Here is a 17,596-nt window from a genome sequence, read left to right on the forward strand (position 1 = left end):
GTGACCCTGTGTTCGGATTCAGCGGGTTGGAAAATGGATGGATGGATTATCAGAGATGTATTTTAATTTTTTGAATTCATTTCTTGGCCTTGAAGGCACTGAAGGAACCAAGGAACACAATGGCTTCACTTAGTTGTTTAAGATGCATTCATAATAATACATAAAAGTAAATACATTTTATTGTGATACTCGTACTGTCATTTTTTTCATGATATGGGCACTGCCATTGTGTACAAGTGTTATGAACTTGAGAGTTCCAAAGCACAGTAAGCCCAAAATTAGCTGAAAATGCTCACTAGAGTGGGACACCCTCATACCCTGGATGGTCACAAAAGAGGGCAATAAAAAATCTTTGTAAATAAAGAGATCTCTCTATTATAAAAGGAAATCCTGGAAAGCAAAGCAAAAGCAAGGTTATGATACGTGATCCTCTCGAAAGACAATTTTAAAGACCTGCGAGACCAAAGACACTTGCCACGGTGCAAGACACGCCCTACTTACAAGATAAGACCACGGGCAGAAAAAAAAAATCAGTAGTGTAAAGGCAGTCAGTCAAGCAGTACACACAGCTCTATGGCTCTCAGTGCATATAAAGTGTATAAGGTCAATACGTAGAAATGAAATGAATAGGGTAGAAATGGAACATCAACGACTAAACAAAGACGAAAGAAAAGCGCGGAGAAAAGAGACCCAAATGCGGTGGAGAGAAAAAAAATGCTAAAAAGAAAAACAATAATCTAGGTGCAAATTTAGAAAATAAGGAAAGTGATAATCAGCCCAGAACAAGTGGAATTGAAAACAAAGCACGTCCAATAGGGCTCGGAATTAAAAGATTAGAACTTCATAAACGGGAGCAGCGTTATACGTCCTGCAAGAAAGCGATTTAACCACGCCCGGGCCAGAAATAAAGGACAATTATTGTTTTTACAACGTCACGCGAGATAAGTCAGTGAGCCATCATTTAAAACAAGTCCACAGACTTCTAACTAAGCAGTTGTTGGATTGCTGTTGGCAGACACGCATAATGTGCTCCAGGTCTTAAAACAACGACATGCAACAAGGTTGAAGCCTTTTTTGTTTTAAGTGACTGATATTCTTCAGTGCTGAACTCCGCCCCCCTCAATCGGACCTGATAGCGAGGTACTGATTGATGCGGTAAGGGGGAGGGGTCGGAGAGGGTGCTAGACAGTTGAGTTTGGGGTTACGAAGTCGGCGATTGTTCAAGTAAAACTTTTGTGACACTTTATTACGTCAGTCGCTACAGTATCAAAAAAAAAAAAAAGATAGTAAAGATCTCATTAGTGCAAACAAAAGGTGATTAATCATCAGAGCCAGGTGTAACTGAAAAAATAGCAGGACAAAGCAATGTCGTCCCACAACAGTTAAAGCAACGACAAGTTTAATTTCAAAGAATACACAATTCGGTCAGGTGTATATTTATGATCATGGAGAAGCGATGCAAATTTTAACAGGCGACAAGTAAGGTGATGTATATATTCCGCGAATAACATTAGACACCAAAGGAGATCGTGATATGCCATTCGTATTAAAATGTTTACAGTTTACTGTGAGAATAGCTTTTGCTATGACAATTAACAAATCAAAGGGACAACCATTAGAAAACGTCAGATTATTTATTAGAGAAACAGAAACAATATTCACTCACAGGTGATTATATGTTGCGTTGTCACAATGTATCTCCAAAAATGGATTCAAAATTCAATGCTATCTTGAAGAAAAGGTAATTCCATATATTGTTTTTAATAAACCTTTAAAGCAGTGTTTCTCAACCTCGGTCCTGGGGACCCCCTGTGGCTGCAGGTTTTTGTTCCAACCAGATTCCTAATCAGTGACAACACCTGATAGCACTGATCTCTTTTAAGTAGCTGCTATTATTTTTCTTTTATTCTACATTCAGAAAAGCACAACAGCATGATTTTTACATTTATAAGACATTTAGAAATATTTCTGCTTTTGCTAGAGATTTAAATGCTGTGGAATATGATCTGGACACAGACAGGCAGACACGTTAGAATTACCCCACACATGTTTATTTTGGGTCTCCATTACACAAAATATCACTCACTGACCCCAATACCCCACAGTCCATGGCCAACACAATGCCTTTGTCTTTTTCTTCAGACCGCCTCCTTCTTCCTCCTCCTGAGACCTCGTCCTCTCTTCCACCCAACTCAAGTCCCTCTCTGAAAGGAGGCGGCCCCTTTAAATAAGCACCCGGCTGTGCTCCAGGTGCGTCCCCAGCAATCTCCCACCGACACGCCCCTGTGTGGTGGAAGTGCCGGCTGTATCCCCGGAAGCACTCCAGGTGTCCCTGTTCCTCTTCCCCCCAGCACTTCCTGGTGTGGCGGAAGTGCTGAGGTCCAGGGTCCTCCAGGTATTGGGGTCTCCCTGGTGGTGACCATGGGCCCCTACAGGGTTGAGCTTTCCAGCTCTGTACCTGCAGCCCCCAGGGTGCTCACCCCCTCAAGGTCTGGAGGAGGCACAAACCCTCTTCCGGTCTTCTCGGGCGTCCTGGCTGGGTACCACCCCCACTCGAGCACCACAATGCTTAACTCTCTTTTGTTGGTTTCATTATATTTTGCCCTTTCTCTGTGCAGTTTTTCCCCTTTGTTGTATCTTATTAATGACAATTAAAAATGAGCAGAGCAGACACCCAGGCAAACAACACTGAATAAGCAAAGGCTGCAACTACTTTAGCATCAGATCCACTAATTAGTAAATAATGGATGAATTAAACAATTAGAACACCTAGAAAAGTAGAATGAAAATCAAGATGAAAATATTGTTAAAAAGAAAAAAATACATTATTCCTATATAACTTCTTGGTACATTTTAATATATATATTTGTGGTGGATTGCCGGCTTCTTTCTCCGGCTCTCACCCCCAGGCCGCCAGGAGGAGCTCTCCCAGCAGCGTGGACATGCCCGAGTTCCAGCAGGGCCTCATGGACTATGTAGTTTTTATACACAGCCCTGCTGGATACCTTGGGGGCCACCAGGCGTCACTGTAGGGGGGCTCGTAGGCTCGCATGTGCCCTATAACCCGGGAGTACGTCACGGTCACGTGACAGGAAGAAACGATGTGCTCCCGGGTTGAAGAAAAGGACTGTTTACCCTGACCCGGAAGGAATAAGGAACTGTGGATTGTTGAACGGGAACACCTCCGGGTCAGGGTGTATAAAAGGACTCTGGTAGGGTGGCGAAGTGTCTGGGCGAGGAGGATTGGTTATTGTATTGATTTATTAATTATTGATTTATTTATATGAGTGTAGTGGAGTGTAAGGTGCTTGGTGCACATATTTGTCTAAATAAAAGTAATATTTGGACTTTTACCTGGTGTCTGACGTATAGTCTGAGGGTTCAAGGGGTCACGGAGACCTTTAATCTTTTACAAAATATATATATATATATATTTATTTTTTTTCTTTTAACCCAACCTTAGTTTTCTAATTTCTATATTGTTCCCAAAACACATAACTTGGGAAATAACAGTTCACTTAATTAGCCCAGAGTCCAATTAAAACAGAAGCTGGTTGGAACAAAAACCTGCAGCCATAGTGGGTCCCCAGGACCAAGGTTGAGAAACACTGCTCTAGACAGACAAGGCAAAAATGAAGTTATTCGACAACAGTACCAGAAGACATGTTTGGCAAAAACCAAAGACAGCGAATGCATCGGTAAAGTATGGTGGTGGAAATGTTATGATTTGGGACTGCTTTGTTGCATTGAGGCCTGGGCAGCTCACCATCACAGAATCCGCTAGGAATTCTTAATAGTACCAGATGATACTTGAGGATAAGGTGAGAACATCTGTCAGAAAAATGAAGCTCAACTGAAAGTGAACCTTGTAACATGACAATGACCCCAAACAGACTAGAAAATCCAGAAATGAAATGGCTAAAGTGAAAAAGACAAAAATGGTGGGTCCAGAAATGGCTCTGGTTCCAATTCAAGATGCTGTGAGGGGATTTGAAACAGCCTCTGCATGAAAGAACCCCCATCCAGACATCGTACAGATGAAAGAATTCTGCATGGAGGAGTGGGAAAAACTGTCTCCCAGTTGACGTCAAATACTGACTAGAGGGGGCAACACCAGCTGTTACAGCCAAGGAGTGACTTACTTTGCATAGACAGAAATGATTTGTTGAATAAATTATTGCAAAGTCCAATATTCCATTTTTTCTCAAATATATTAGCTTGATGTAAAGATACTCCTTAAAAAAGATCCATTCTTAATATGTCCACGTATGTTAAAAAAAAGAAGAAAACATTTCTTGGGGTGTACTTACTTATTTCACATGACTGTGCAGAATATCTAGATGAATAGAAAGTAAAAAGGAGACCCCCATAAATTTGTGTTAAAACATAACCAAAGCTATGGTACATTGAAGAAGAGGAGACCAAAAACTTCAGCTGACAGCTTCCATAAATAATATAAACCTCAGAGGCTCATTCACTTGAAGAACGGCAGGTCATAAGAGACACCATACCAATATTTTGGTAGTGTGCATTTCTTATCAGTTCTGTTATTAAAGCACATCACTGCTGTCAACAGCCTTGTGTTTAAGTGATCTACAGAGGTGTTGGCAGCTGAGAGTTTACCTCTATTTGAAATCCTATTTAAAAATACTTATTTTCATTATTGTAGTTTTCATTACCCTAACTATCCATCCATCCATCCATTTTCCAACCCGCTGAATCCGAACACAGGGTCACGGGGGTCTGCTGGAGCCAATCCCAGCCAACACAGGGCACAAGGCAGGAACCAATCCCGGGCAGGGTGCCAACCCACCGCAGGACACACACAAACACACCCAAACACCAAGCACACACTAGGGCCAATTTAGAATCGCCAATCCACCTAACCTGCATGTCTTTGGACTGTGGGAGGAAACCGGAGCGCCCGGAGGAAACCCACACAGACACGGGGAGAACATGCAAACTCCACGCAGGGAGGACCTGGGTATCGAACCCAGGTCCCCAGATCTCCCAACTGCGAGGCAGCAGCGCTACCCACTGCGCCACCGTGCCGCCTACCCTAACTATCATACTGTATATACTCGCGGATAATTTCTCCCGTGGATAAGTCGGGACTTGATTTTACCGTTTAATTTCTGGTGTTTTATAATGTTGGTTGTATAAGTCGAATCCGGAAAATTCTCACTGTTGGTCCAAGAGATTACAATATGCTAACGCTAGCCCACCTGAGAGAGTAACCGCGGAGCACACAGCCTTTATTTTCTATGTGGGTGCGGCAATGCGCTGTATCAGCGTGTGCCCCTAATCTCTCTGTCTCTCACTCTATTGTGTCTACGTGACCACACGGTGATACCCAAACTATTCTGAAGTGACATTTGCACTGATTTGTGTTTTTTGTATCTCACACCCTCATACACCTTTATCGTAAGAGCATCCCTTATCTATGATGGAGCGTTCGATCAAAAGAAAATATGAAGCTGGTTTTAAATTAAACGTCGTTGAAGTAGCGAAAGAAATTGGTAACGACGCTGCTGCAATAAAATTCAATGCGTCTGAGAAACTGGTGTGAGATTGAAAAGATGTACAAAAACAATTTAAGTGTCTTATTTTTGAACAGGCGTATAAGTCTGGGTCTGATTTTATGATCGATTTTTCGGGTTTCAAGACCCAACTTATACATGGGTATATACGGTAATCTCGAAGCTTGGGCAACACTGTTTGGAAAGTCAGACAATGGAAATATAACAGGCACCTTTAAAGTTAGTACACATATTCAGGTGCAAAAAGAAAATAACATCAGGTAGGAAATCACCTGGGTTTTTCCCACCCTCCTTCCCACATTCTCATTACTCATCACTTTTTTCTATTTTTTGTAATCCACACATACCTTAAAAAAGAGTCAACTGAAACCACGTTATGTAATTGTGTTTAATTAGCCTTGAGCCACTGGTATAACTGTGACAGCTTCTTTTCTTGCAGTTTCATTTGTCTACTTTCGGTTTTTCCAACAATCTCCCCACTGAACCTCATACAGAAACGGGATATTTGCGAGCCAGATTAAAGCACATCAAGAAGGGGTAAGTTTTTTTTTTTGACTTTTAAATGTTAATTTCAAAAATGTTAAAAAGTGACAAACAAAATACAATGAAAAAAAACATAGCTATCTTAAAAAATTGGAACATAACCTTAGAGCAAAGGCACAATCAAGTGGCATATGTCAGAGAACGGGACCACTAGAAGTCTTCAGGTGAGAAAGAAAACCAGTTGAGCATTAAGACTGGGAGCAGCTGGAGGCCAGTCGAATCTGTCCTCAGAAAGAAGGCTACTGGAAAGGCACGTTTTCAGTTCAGTTAAACGTAAACTTATTAAGTGCTTGGCAACCTATACAGTAATTAAATAGAGTATATATACTGTACAAACGGGTGAATGAGCAAATGCACCATAAACATACTAATGGTAGGGCAGCACGGTGGCGCAGTGGTAGCGCTGCTGCCTCCCAGTAAGGAGACCCGGGTTCGCTTCCCAGGTCCTCCCTGCGTGGAGTTTGCATGTTCTCCCCGTGTCTGCGTGGGTTTCCTCCCACAGTCCAACAACATGCAGGTTAGGTGCATTGGCGATCCTAAATTGTCCCTAGTGTGTGTGTGTGTGTCCTGCAGTGGGCTGGCGCCCTGCCTGGGGTCTGTTCCTGCCTTGTGCCCTGTACTGGATAGGATTGGCTCCAGCAGACCCCCGTAACCCTGTGTTAGGATATAGCGGGTTGGACAATGACTGACTGATGCTAACGGTAATGTTATTCTGTATTAATGTTAAGGTATTAATGTTAATGGTTCTTCAGTATTGTACTTTTCTTTTTAAATTTTGTTATATACAATTGTGGCCAAAAGTTTTGAGAATGACCCAAGTGTTGGTTTTCTACAAAGTTTGCTGCTTCAGTGTTTTTAGATCTTTTTTTGTCAGATGTTTCTAAGGTATACTGAAGTAGAATTACAAGCATTTCATAAGTTTCAAAGGCTTTTATTGACAACTAGTCATTTAGCCCTTTACAATAACGGGCGCTAGAACTAGTGCATAAACATTAGTAGGAACAGTCTATATTAAATGGCAAGGGACTTTGACCTCATTCTGTTTGTTGGTCGTATTTTTCTTTCTTTCAGCCTTTCTTTTGTTGATGTTTACTTGCTGAGCTGACCGTTCTTCGTGGGCTGCCGCCGTGTATTGTGTGTCTTTAATTTTCTGTGACTAATACTGTCTTGTACGTCCGCTGGCTTGTACGTCCGTAATATACCTTTAATTTTCTCTGGCGGTAATACAGGCGTGTGCGTCGGTAATATGCCTTTAATCTCCTCTGACAGTAATACTGGCTTGTATGTGGCTGCAATATGCGTCACTGTATTCCCATCCATCCATTTTCCAACCCACTGAATCCGAACACAGGGTCACGGGGGTCTGCTGGAGCCAATCCCAGCCAACACAGGGCACAAGGCAGGGAACCAATCCTGGGCAGGGTGCCAACCCACCGCAGGACGTCACTGTATTGTGTATCTTTAATTTCCTCTCGCAGTAATACTGGTTTGTATTTCCATAAAACGCCTGTAACTTTCTCTGACAGTAATATCGCGCATCGCACCGTGCCCCGCGCATGCGCACTTCACCAGAAGACACCCACACATGGACACCTGGACGCACACAGGGATTTTATTAAAGAGGATTACATGATGTTTATGGAAAGAGTCAGTATTTGTTAAGGAGCGGTGTATGGCTCAGATGTTCGACTTGACCATAAAATTTGAAAACTTCTGCAGTTTATGCATCTGAGTATGGTGACAAGCATCATACAATTCAGACAGAGCTGTTTGACCAAAATATTATCGGCCAGGCAGTATGTATCTTGGGTCTAAAGCAGGGGTGGGCAAAGTTGTTCCTAGAGGGCCACAGCAGCTGCAGGTTTTTTGTTCCAACCCAGTTGCTTAATTAAAAAACAATCCTTGTCCATTATTCAATTTCATAGCTTGTCAGAGCTTTAACTCTGCTATGTCAGGTCATTCTCATATCCTACATTTTTTTACTTTCTAAGGATATAATTCAAATGATTTGAAGTCTAAAACAGACGAGTAATTCTCAGTCCTTCACTTTTTACCTTCACTTTCCTTCCAAGTATTTCATTAAACCAAAGAGTGCACAATAAATACACATGAGTGTAAATGGAAACAAGCTAAATGGAGAAATGCGGGTTTCTTTTGTCATTTGCATCTTATTGCTAATAAGGAGAAATTAAAAAGCAAGACTACAGCTATTTAAGAATAAAATAAGTAATAAGGGTTCAAAATCTTAACAAGCGAGACAAATAAAATGAAGCTGAAGTGTTACTTGAGCAGTAAGTGCTTCTTATTAAGCCATTGGGTTGGAACAAAAACCTGCAGCCACTGCGGCCCTCTAGGATCGACTTTGCCCACCCCTGGCCTAAAGTATTCAAATGTTGTTTGAAACTGTCCCTCTCAATCACTCGAACTGGCACCATATCTTTTGCAATGTATTTGTTATGGCATGCCATCTGCTTTTTTGCAGGATGATTCCATTAAAGTTTGCAAATGTGTTTTTGTGCTTGTACCTGTTTCCTCTAGGGGTCACTAGCTCCCTAGTTGGAATAATTTCTTTTTAATTTAATTTTAAGTAACCCGAAACTACATAGATATAATGTAAAAGGCGATATCCCTCCCTTAGTGATACGGGGGTAAAAAATCACATAAGAGAAAATAACAGCTTTCTTTAATGACGATTTACGCGGTATAACAGACGAGGAAGCCATGACAGCACTTTGTGTATAGTTTGTCATTTTTGTCGCTGCGCTGGAAGGGTTTTCAGGACAGATGACATAATCTTCCATCAGGCTGTCGGCTTCGAAGACTTCGACAGCAGCCAGTCTTCTCCACGTGCAGGCCCTTACTTAGGTTCCAAACAAGGCAAGGAGATTCAATTTCATCTCTAACATACAGAAATAGTACAATGCCCATTTTCGTAGTTGTCCTTTTCTCTCTTCAAATGCTGGCCTAACAGTTTAAAATGCTGAGAGCCCCTGTGTGCTAACTTTGGCCTGGCCTGTACATGTGAGTGGATTTTTGTACAGAGCACAGTGAGATTAAATTTATATTCTGATTACAGTACCTTGGGTGATTTAGACCTGTCGTGGACAGCAGACTCCTGAAGCTTTTCGTTTTCTTCATATTCTGTGCAGTGGTTAGTTCGCAGATGATGTAACAAGTCAGCTTTTGTGCAGTGTTGAACGGAAACCGATTTCCAATGTAGTTTGCAGATTGCCGCCTTTTGAGCAACATCACTCTTTTCAAATCCAAACGACCTCCACACTTGTGAGGGTGATCCATGTCTTGCGATCAAATCTAACGATGTAGACTGCGAGGCTGTTTTAAACCTGGCACTGTCTACACACTCATTTTTAGGCAGCTACGCTAGCTTCACTTGTGTTGCGCTAATCATTCACACCTATGCGCTTGCTCTGCGCACAGTCCAAGGCAGAACTGAATACAAGTGGAGGTTGTTTGGTTTTGAAAGAAGGGTGCCGGAAGTGGCGTCATCGGGACCCAGAAACCGGAAAATTGATGTTGTCAGAACCAGGCAGAATTTCCCGTGTCTGCTCTGCAGATATAAAAGAGAAAGGTCTAGACCCCTTGGCTTGGCATGGAATTACCTTCTTTTGGTCCTTCTAGTTGCCTCCCAAGTGCACGTGTGTGACAATATGTATTCATTTCAGGCTGCAAAGCAACATAATGTGAATATTTTGAAGGGGGGAATTCTTTCCTATACACCTTGTATAGCCCACAATGACTGTTAGTCTTCTCAAAGAGTATTTTAGTGTTTCGGTATGATGTCAACGACGTGGCATTCTCACAAATGACTTTACACACACCGCTGCTGCTCTCACTTTTTAAACCTGCACAGATGTCATGACTGGCCTCCTTACTGTGGCATACGAGCCTGCTACCACTACCCTACATGATGTCTTTGGTCTTTTCTGCTGACTGTGTTGTTGTATGTGGAGAGAAAACAGATTTGCATTTAAACTTGTGCCCAGTGTCGCTGTTGGAAACACATCAGTGCTGAATTCAGAGGACATTGAATTAGCTCCTGTAATTAAGTAACAAAAAATGTCTGCCACAACTGATTCTGTGTTTAAAAATAATTTTTGTTTATTATTTTCAGAAATAATCATTTTATGTTTAATTTAAAAAGTAATGTTTAAGTTAAGGCAGTAGTAAGCAGCTTCTGTTGTTACCAAAACATTTTGCAGTGACAAATTCTGTCTTTTGGTAACTACTGGTTACTGCTTATCCCAAAAAATTCTACCTGTTTTATGTTATAATTAAGAAATTTTGGCACTAGTAAAAAAAAAAACTTTTATTTAATAGAAGCACATAATCTGTTTATGATTTTAAAACACACAGGCATTGTAATGACACTAGCAGTAAATATGCTTTTATTAATAAATGTAAGTTGCAATAGACAACATTCTGGATGGATGGTTCTTTACCTGGCTGGGTAGCCTTTTATAATAGAAGGATATTTGTGGATGAGCATCCTGACCAGGTCGGTTAGTGGTAACTTTCCTGGTTGGGACGCCATTCTAAACAATGAACAGGGGGAGACTGGGTAAGAACATCCCTCAGGCATGCATCCCATTTGGACACCCACAGGACTACATGGGAGTTGTGGTTTTGGTGGGCAGCCCTGTTGGGATCCTTGGGTAGGCCACTGGGGGGGGGGGGGGCTGCTGAAGACTCTTCTGTCACTAGGCAGTTCCACGTAACCTGGAAGGGCTTGCTAGATGCAATGGGAATCTGCTCCGCTCCACCTGGGGAGTTGGAGTCGGGAGGAAGAGGACAAAATTCATCTTGGAGAAGCAGAGGTGTAGAAAGAAAGAAAGAAAGAAAGAAAGAAAGAAAGAAAGAAAGAAAGAAAGAAAGAAAGAAAGAAAGAAAGAAAGAAAGAAAGAAAGAAAGAAAGAAAGAGGCAGTAGGCAGCAGGTGACACTCAACTGGAGGCAGAAGGAGGAAGAGAATCTGTTTCATACAGATTTGTACTTTTTTTTGGCTGGTGGTTATTTGAAAAATGTTGGTGGCAAATAAAACCCTTTTATTTCAACCTGGAATTGTGTGGGGTGACATTTACATGGTACCCTGAGGGGCATTGTAGGGTATTGATAGATAGATAGATAGATAGATAGATAGATAGATAGATAGATAGATAGATAGATAGATAGATAGATAGATAGATAGATAGATAGATAGATAGATAGATAGATAGATAGATAGATAGATAGATAGATAGATATCCCCAGGGAGAAATGTAGCTTTTTACAGAAGCTCTTTAAATAAATAAATACATAAATAGGTAGATAAATACGTCACTCAGTCAGTCATTCCCCAACCTGCTTTATCCTAACACAGGGTCACGGGCGTCTGCTGGAGCCAATCCCATCCAGCAGAGGGCGCAAGGCAGGAACAAACCATGTTCAGGGTTCCAGCCCACTGCAGAGATAAATAAGTAAGTAAGTAAATAAATATGGTGTTAAAAATAGAAATAAAGACTGAGAACCACTGAGTTATAGAGCTGAATCACTGAGTCAAAGGGCTGAGTGAAGATGCTGGCATTTCACAAGACTCTTACTAGACAATTATGACTCAAAAATGAGGAACTTGTTGAGACTTGTTGTGTCTGGCACATCCCAAAGCCTCCTGAAATAAAAGTTTAAAAAACTTCGCGATTATTTGACAGTCCACCCAGCTTGGTTTCATCTGCAAACCTGACCAGCTTGTTGCTTAAATTCCTATCCAAACCATTTATATATATATTAAAAACAGCAGCGACCCCTGCTAGACACCACTCTTAACATCAAATGTTTTGTTATTTTTTGGTGGCCAGTTTCCAACAGAAGAAAAACTGTTTATGGGCCTGGCATTAGGCATTTACCACAGTGCTAGCAGAAACATTTAAACCTCATGAAAGGTGAACTTCTTTTAGTGCTACAATGCAATCCAATTCAAAACCTTCTTGAATAATGTTTGCATTTTTTGAGTTTAATCCACTGTCTTTTTTTAAGGTTTAAAATCAGGCATGGGTAATCAAAGTGGAGAAATTGCTGTTGTTGGACTTGGATGCCACTTTCCTGGAGGTAGGATTGAATTGTGTCCTAAATTTAACAAAATGAGGCAAAGATTTGAATTATTTGTGCCATTTCATAAACAGTTTTAAACTGTCAGATGCTGCATTTAGCTCCAGAGTTGTTGTTCTTGTTAATTTATTTAATTTAACAGTTTGTTTTATCTTTATTATTTTGCTAAATGACTTTATTATTGTCAAGTATGCTAATTCTGTTTCTGTTTGAATTCGTTGAGCCTAGGGAGGCCGGCCTCCACACATACTATTGTCTGAGTCCTATTTGAGGCCACTGCACACCTCAGTCAAAATTCTGAAATCATGTTTTGGAAAGATTGTCATCTATTGAATAATAATTTTCTGACCATAAGTACATCTATGATGAAAGTAAAGTTAAAGGCTACAACGAAGGCGATCCTGTGACGTCCAAGATAAAGTAAATTCATCAGCAAGAACACAGAAATACAGTTGGAAGCCTGTCAAACACAGAAATATAAGGACGATTTGGAGAATATTACCAATATCCAATAGGAACCTTCAAACTTGGCTTGATGTTGTTTCAGACAAAACTAAACGAGTAAGACTGGCAACCTTATCATGCCAAATGACCAGTTCTCATCATAAATGTTCTGATATTCTAATTCCTATGTATCTGAGAATGATGCTCTCTGTAGCACAGTAAGCACTTCTTCTTCTTCTTCTTCCTTTGGCTGCTCCCGTTAGGGGTCGCCACAGTGGATCATCTTCTTCCAGATCTTCCTGTCCTCGTCATCTTGTTCTGTCACACCCATCACCTGCATGTCCTCTCTCACCACATCCATAAACCTTCTCTTAGGCCTTCCTCTTTTCCTCTTCCCTGGCAGCTCTATCCTTAGCATCCTTCTCCCAATATACCCAGCATCTCTCCTCTGCACATGTCCAAACCAACACAATCTTGCCTCTCTGACTTTGTCTCCAAACCATCCTACCTGAGCTGACCCTCTAATGTCCTCATTTCTAATGCTGTCCATCCTCATCACACCCAATGCAAATCTAAGAATCTTTACCTCTGCCACCTCCAGTAGGCACTATATATTGTAAATGCTGAAAAAGATGAGAAAATAAGTGTTGGGGTCCCAAAGCATGCCCTATTTAATCAAATCATGTAAAGCGGGGTTTGTCAATCACTGGATGGCCTTTCTCAAGCACTGGACGCTATTGTATATATTGGTAGTGGGATGCAGTAAAGTGTGAAGTGGGCTTATTCTCCAATGATCATGCGTGATTGAAAAACATGATCACACATGATTTACAAGGGGAGGTAATGAAAACAATAGCATGAGAAAAAGTGGGTGGCAGCACCAATAAGGTTGAGAAACACTGCTGTTAATAACTAAAAAGAGGAAAGAACACACGTGCTAAAAGTAGTTTGGCTATTCACCACATAAATTAAAGAATAATAATAATTCTTTGCATTTATATAGCACTTTTCTCACTACTTAAAGCGTTCAGCAATTGCAGGTTAAGGGCCTTGCTCAAGGGCCCAACAGAGCAGAGTCCCTATTGGCATTTATGGGATTCGAACCTGCAATCATCCGATTGCCAGTGCAGATCCCTAGCCTCAGAGCCAACACTCAGAGACACAGAGCTCTGTCCTCCTCCAAAGCTGGTCTAAATGTGAATGCCGACGTCCCAGGATGGGGCTTTGCAGAAGCAGGAGGTGACTCCAACTGTCATCTTGGGAATTCTCTTCCTCAAGTGTAGAGAAACAGATGGAACAAAAGCGAGTGGCCATTGTCACACTCTTATCCTTCCTCATATTTTTCAATATTATTTATTATTTATTTATTATTATTTCAGTATTATTCAATATATTATTGGATTTGTTTTTTAATAATTATATGGCAATTCTTTTCATGTTTAGGTGAAGGAACAGATTGCTTCTGGAAAGTTCTCTTGGAAGGCAAAAATTGCACAGGGGAATTACCTGAGGAACGCTTTGACTTGAAATTGTGGTATGATCCTGATGACAACCTGCCAGGGAAATCCCGCACCTGCAGGGCATCTCTTATCGATGGGTAAATCATAGTTTCTGTTCCTACATCAACTGTTTATTCTTTGCTAAGCAGTCTCCAAAATGCTCAAATGTTGAAGGTGCAACTGGAATGTGATTAGCGTGGCCCTTTGTCTGGAGTGCAAGTGTTATAAGTGATTATTTAGATCTTTCCATAATATCAGGTTCTTATCAGAGTGAGTGAGGCAGGGTGAAAACAGAGAAAAGTCATGGCTAGGCTATTACCATTATCAAAGGGCTGTATATACTCACAAAATCCAAAAGAGAGAGGTGATACTCAATGTCAGGACAACATGTAGTCAAAGCCAAACATTCAAAAAAATCAAAAAGAAACTGCTCAAAACACAAACTTTCCTTTACTGGAAACGAAGTGCTGCTTTCTGGGCACACAACTTGGTCTTTCAAAAAGCAACACTGTGAGTATACAACTACCACCATCATTACATTTACATAAGGAATGTCAAATAATGTCAAATAACAGCACATGGTGCCACAAACATGCAGCATGCATTGCAATGGTTTAAGATCGAGTGTGAAGCAACTGGTATGAGGATCATTACCTCCAAATCTGGCATCATGATCTTCATTAGGAAAAAGGTAGACTGTCCTCTCCGAGTGGGAGGTGAGTTACTGCCTAAAGTGGAGGAGTTTAAATACCTCGAGGTCTTGCTCACGAGTGAGGGGAAAAGGAAGGGTGAGATTGACAGACCAATTGGGGTTGCGAGCACAGTTATACAGTCGCTATACCGATCTGTAGTGCTGAAGAATGGACTGAATCAGGAGGCAAAGCTGCCAGTTTACCAGTTGATCTATGTCCCTACCCTCACCTATTGTCATTAGCTTTGGGTAATGACCAAAAGAATGAGATTGCAGGTATAAGCGACCAAAATGAGCTTTCTCCACAGGTTGGCTATGCTCTCCCTTAGATATACGGTGAGAGGCCCCGACATCTGGGAAAGGCTTGGAGTAGACCCACAGACCCCACTGAAGTGCTTCAGCCATGTGATATGGAAACCTCCTGGATGACACCCTGTGGAGGTTTTACATGCATGACCAACTCGGAAGAGACCCCGGGGAAGACCCAGGGCTCTCTGAGAGGATTACATCTCCCAGATAGCCTGGGAATACCTTGGGATTCCACAGCATGAGTTGACAAGTGTGGCTCAGGAAAAGAATGTTGTCACCACAACCCGGCTTCAGATAAGCAGTGGAAAATGAATGAAGGAATGAATGAATGAATGAATGAATGAATGAATGAATGAATGAAAAAACAAAAAAGGCCAAGTGTAGTCAACAGAACAAAACATGACAACTACAGTACACATTGAACTACATGTGAGAGCTACCAAACCCCATAGACTGTAGGGCATCACAGAATTCACAGTCACGCTCTTAAAAATAAAGATGCCAGAGTGGTTCTTCAAAGAGATGCCACAGGGGAACTGTTTTTAGTTCACCAAAGAATCACTTATATGAAGGTTCCAGAAAGATCCTTTATTTATTTAGACCAATAACAGACTTCATATAAGATTAGATTAGATTAGATTAGATCCTTTATTTGCCATGTGTACATGCACAGATATACAGTACATGGGCATTGGAACTCTTGTGTGGTTCCCTAAATAAAAAAAAAAAAAAATTAAACAGCCGTAAACATAACAACACAACAAATACAGTAATAATAAATAGCAATAAATAATCGACATTATAAAAAGTGACCTCTGTATACCATCTCCAATTTCTCCAATTTCTGTTAAAAACTATTACTTACACCAACATGGATAGTACATTTACAATGCATATATATACATACATCCATCCCTCCATTATCCAACCCGCTATATTCTAACTACAGGGTCACGGGGGTCTGCTGGAGCCAATCCCAGCCAATACAGGGTACAAGGCAGGAAACAAATCCCGGGCAGGGCGCCAGCCCACCACAGATATACATATAGTAATTTACAATAAGAGAGAAATGCACACTCAAAAAAGAAATATGACTTAGAAATCAAGCTTTTAACTAATTGAAGAAATATGGTGAGGGAGAAGATATCTTTCCTCTAAATGCCCTCAGCTATCTGGTAACTGCTAGAGAAAAAGCTACTCTAACAGAGGATACTGTGGGCTTTGATGCTCTCTGATATACAGCATCTTAGGTGGTTCACCTGAGATCATCCACATGAACAGAGAATGACCTGGATGGTTTGGGTCTTTAATCATTCAATAGCTTCATTCTGGCAATGATGGATGAATAAAGTCTCTACAGAAGGTATATGAGATCCTATCAGTCTCTCAGCAGTCCTAATAATCCTCTGTAGGGCCTTCCTCACCCTCAGTGCAGTATCCCTGAGCCATACTATGATACCTCTGGTAAGAATACTCTCCAATAATCTCATGTAGACTTGAATAAGAGGTTATTGATCCAGCAGACTAATAAAATAAAGAAACTGCTGGCTTTTCTTGATAATAGCTGTAATATGAGTTGACCAAATCAAGCCTTTTGAAATATACAGGCCCAAGAATTTTAAAGCCATCTATCTGCTCCACCTCAGTAACCTTGATAAACAGTGCCTGTGGAGGGGGGCACTGCACTTCCTAAAGTCCAGAATAAGCTCCTTAGTCTTGGCTGCATTTAGAACAAGGACACTCTCTTCTCCATAGCTGATTTTATCAGCCACCAACTGCCAATACTGGGACTCATTGCCGCCCTGTATTAGTCCAAGAATGGTTATGTCATCCACTAATTTAACAAAATAATTATGTTTGTATTTAGATAAATACTGTAATCATATATGTACAGCGAGTAAAGTTTGGGGCTAAGACAACAGCCCTAAGGAGTTACTGTACTTTTTATAATTTCAGATGAAACAGCATTATTATTTTAACAGAGGACTCTCTCTCTTCATATAATAACAAAGGCTAAGTTCAGGTTTTCCTGATCTGTCAGTATCTTGTTAGGTAGCCTACTATACATTAAAGATTTTTATTTTGTCCACATCTGGGGACAAATAAAATTCTATCTATCTATTGAGAACGCAGAAAAACATTATTAACTGTAATGTTTATAAGTATCCATCTATCCATCCATTTTCCAACCTGCTGTGTCCTGGCTGCACGGTTGCGGGGGTCTGCTGGAGCCAGTCTCAGCCAGCACAGGGCACAAGGCAGGAGGCAGACACCAGGTGGTGAGCCAGCCCGCCACAGATGATTATAAGTATTTAACTCACAAAATACCAATAACTGAATTTGTATTAATCATGCTGCAGAGAACTATATGATTTTATCTGCATTTAGATAGGAAATTAATTATGTTTATGCACAGAATATGAGACTGATTTAATTTTTCTATGTGTAAGTGCTAACCTTCTGATATTA

General features: G+C 40.9%; 1 long non-coding RNA gene across 1 annotated transcript in view; it reads left to right on the forward strand.

Annotated features, from left to right (window-relative positions):
* Nucleotides 1–45: 45 nt before the first annotated feature.
* Nucleotides 46–17,596, forward strand: part of LOC127528400 (uncharacterized) — a 38,862-nt gene continuing 21,311 nt past the window's right edge. Inside the window, exon 1 of the long non-coding RNA XR_007935287.1 lies at nucleotides 46–166. This is a non-coding gene — a long non-coding RNA (uncharacterized LOC127528400). The remainder of the gene's footprint in view (nucleotides 167–17,596) is intronic.

The sequence above is a fragment of the Erpetoichthys calabaricus genome, chromosome 6 (genome assembly GCF_900747795.2).
Source record: "Erpetoichthys calabaricus chromosome 6, fErpCal1.3, whole genome shotgun sequence".
NCBI lineage: Eukaryota > Metazoa > Chordata > Cladistia > Polypteriformes > Polypteridae > Erpetoichthys > Erpetoichthys calabaricus.